This window comes from Acyrthosiphon pisum, chromosome X (genome assembly GCF_005508785.2).
Source record: "Acyrthosiphon pisum isolate AL4f chromosome X, pea_aphid_22Mar2018_4r6ur, whole genome shotgun sequence".
Taxonomy (NCBI): Eukaryota; Metazoa; Arthropoda; class Insecta; order Hemiptera; family Aphididae; genus Acyrthosiphon; species Acyrthosiphon pisum.
Window position 1 is genome coordinate 84,650,113 of NC_042493.1, and position 4,275 is coordinate 84,654,387.

Here is a 4,275-nt window from a genome sequence, read left to right on the forward strand (position 1 = left end):
ATACGTTTTATAGATTCCGAACCAGAACAGATAAATATATATATTTTCGTTTATCACAGTTTGTGTGTGGTGTGTGAAACTTGATAAATTTCATTTTAATACCTCTATCGATATTGGACTTCGACATTTCTTGTGGACCTATATTATTAAACAGAACATTTTTACTCAAATTTTCGATATTTTGGGATTTTTATATAAATCATATTACACTTTACTGCATTAAATAATGACTGTTATCATCGCAGGACGAATATTATTATGATTATTTTATTATAATATTGTTGGACATAATATCATATTTTATTGGTGGACAATTGTTTTTATTAGATGTTAGTTACAACAGTATAATATAATATATACATTATATGTATAGAATGTCTCAAAAAGAACGTCAGATTTTAAAAAGCTGCTATTTTTGGCGATTTCGCAACTTGACACCGTGAGATTTTTTATTACGCGTATAAGAGAATACACTAAACCACCAGTTTACCAGAATAAAATCCGAAATGTCTTGGAACTTAAACTAGAAATTCGACGTGTCATCATTGAGTGTGATCAGGTGATGGTCAATTTCGTGGAACGATTGATCGCCTGTAGTGCTAGTCTGCTGGATATTGATTTTTACGTTTAAATATAAACTTATCCTGAAGAGAATAATGGTGCTCATGTTTTTTTGTTTTTACAGAAATAAATTTAATTTATATCAGTTCCAAATTCAGCGCTCGTTTGATATATGCAATTATTGATTCGGTCGATTTGCACGTCCATCGATAAAGACATCAAAACCAACTTAAACCTGGAGCAGACAGACATTCAAAATTAGAAATTTAAATTAAAAAATGTTTACGATACACAAAACACCAATGGAGCGAAGTAGCTAGTTGCTGCATGTTCATTCAGTCGACGTTCAGATACATTTTTTTAAAATTATTATATGATATACGATTTATGCCAAAGTTCAATCGCCAAATAGTGTTTACTTTGATAAAGTAAACACACAAAAATAAAAACAATGCTTATATATAAGTCCAGGAATTAACAGACATGCAGGCTATACATTAATGTAGTACTCTACAAACAGAAGTTATTAATTATTATTTAGGTTAATATAATAAGAGGCTTCAGCATCAACGTTTCTGTATACTATTATCACAACAAAAAACCTTCGTAAACTACATGTAAAAATAGCTAAGTAAAAAAATATAAGATCTTTAAGCACTATAAAGATGTGATACCATGAATAAATATGCTAAGTATATTGAATTTAAGTAAACTTATTTTGTTTCAATAATTTATTTACTTGGCGAGGAATTATTTCTTAAAAGAAACTAAGTGTGATGAACAAAATAATTAAATGGCGAAGGACTATTCAAATATAACTTATTATTATTTTAAAAATATTATTATTTATATTTATATACTATTCTAAATAATTCCTTGCCAAGTAAATAAATTATTGAAACAAAATAAGTTGACTCAAATTCAATATAAGTACTTTACATTTATTCATGATATCACATCTTTATAGTGCTTAAAAATCTAATATTTTTTTTACTTAGCTATTTTTACACGTAGTTTACGAAGGGTTTTTGTTTGATATCACTAATTTTTATAGTTATTAAATATTGAGTATTTACACAATAATCTATAATAACAGTAATATTGTTGGTAACATTGGCAACTCTGATGCGACGACGACTACGACGACGACTTCCGTGATTCTGAATTTAATATAAATGACTATTAAAAAGTTTGCACTTCCATTTATAACTTAATTTCTAAAAGTACGATTTTGATGATTTTTACAAAAGCACGTTCTACACAACATTTCTGATGTTTTGGAGTTTACTAGGAGTTAATTGATACATTAGAAAATTAGTTATGTACTTATGTCGTATAACAAATTTACCTGTATTTTACACAGTTTAAATAGGAAACTCCTGTTTCGATATACTATACACACACCGTCACGCAGTTATTTTATTTTTACTTATACTTTTATAATATTACATAATTATTATGTCGAACTTTGTTATCTGATTTTGATTAACGTGATTAGGTGAGATTGTAATTTTCTGTAGAAAATGTTCACAGTACTTTTGTTTTTTTCTCCGTGGTAATTACTTCATGTGCAAGCGGGAATGTCCTCCTTAGAGTAAACTGATTGTACCGTATCACTCATCAGGGGGTGATTACACACACGTTGTCCACTTATTTCCCCCTCACACAAAATTATATACCTTATAGCATTTTACGGGCGGATTTCACAATATTTGTCCTCGAATTCTCGGCTTGTACAAAATATTTACCGTATTTTAAAACTACATGAATTTTGCACACTCAAAATCGGTTTTTTCCCTTACTCAAAAATGTTTTTGCTTTATTATTTAAGCATAAATATAATATAATAATACAAAATCATTCTCATTGTGTCCGTTATAGGAAAAATATAAATATAACTATTCTTAAATTAAGAACTTGTTTTACCAATTGAGAACTGATTATGTATTAGTACATTTTTTTGTTAAATTAATAAATTAACTTAGATAACTTGTATTATCCTAACCAAATAAAAATAATTTAATAACAATATTGATAATATTATTTAGATAAGTACAAGTTTATTTAAGTACATTAATGATTAAACATTGTATTGCCATTTGCCTTATGTATCTTATTATTTTAAAACATTGCATTATATTCCATTTTTTTTTTATTATTCACTAAAATTTACTAAACCAAAATATTATTATAGGTATCTTATTTCCAAGGCATGGAAGCGTTAAAATAACGTTATATATGACAAAAAAACGTTTGAAATTTGTAAACGTAATTATAACGGAGAGCGATAATTAAATACCGCAAAACTAAACATAACAATTTACAAAATATAATATTATATAACATTAAACAAAACATAACGCAAAACGTAATTTATAGAGTTTCATTGAACAAAAAATAACGCAAAGCGAAATAATTTAAAATCCATTTATTTAAAAGTTATATTGGTTTCGTAGAAATATTTATTTCATGCATATACGGACATTAGAATTGATTATAATACCTATTATATTCCGTATCCGGGCCATTATACCTGTCTGCATTAGTTATTATTAAATATTAATACATTTAATAGGTATTAACACTATTATAAATAACAATAAACGCAAAACTTGTATAACGTTTTAATTATAAGTAACGATAAACTTAAAACTTGTGTAAGGTTTTAATTCTGAATAACGAAAAACTCAAAACTTGGACAATAAAATAACATAAAACTGAATTTTTTTTTCAAATGCATTTCCTGCTTAATTCTTATTTTAAATTCATAATAATGTTATTGTTTGTTAATTGTTTATTTTTACATATCTACTCGCATATGTATATAACTTACCTACTATTATAATTATTGATTTTATACTGTATTATGAGCTCTCACTTCCGCACAGCCAGCTGCTTGAAAGTGACCAACTTATGTTATTTTAATTATGTGTTAAATTCTTCATCTATAATGTTAAACTATATTAATTGGAGAATAAAAAAAATCATATATTTTTTTTAATGTTCAATTGACACAAAAACAGCGCAAAGTTGAAGAAGCATGATATTTACATCTACAAAAATATATTGTTTCACGATCTAATAAATGCAGATGGTAAATCAAAATATTACAAATTGAATAAAAAAAATAATATATTTTGTAGCAGTTTGATTAATGATTGTGCATGTGGGTACATATTATTATTACTTACTGGATAGCGTTAACAATATTTTTTGATGTGAGGCTTTACGTTTATTTTTTTAATCATTCATGACTTTGACACCTATTGCATGTATAACATGATGTAGCTTAAACTAATTGTTAAAATAAAATATACGTTGGTACAAATTGTATCGCTGTGGGTTATATTATTTTGTACATTGTATTAGTATTTTCAAGTTACATAGTGTAATGCTTGGTATGTTTTATATGAATAGTTCAATTTATAACAAGCAAACATAAATCATAGTATTATGTAATTAAAATATTTAGCATTAAAGATAGCATTAGATCTTAAATAGAATAATTTTATTCGTCAATAGCTCAATTTGATTTAATTTGTTGGTTTTATATCATGAAAGTTTAGATTAGTCAATTAAGAGATCACTACACCCGCATGCGTTGTCTCCGTCTTACAAATGCACAACATAGCAAAAACTGCTTTGCTTGGGACAACTATGTACCCTCTGTATTTACAGTAGAATTACTAAAATTCCACAACGCATAGAGAAGAA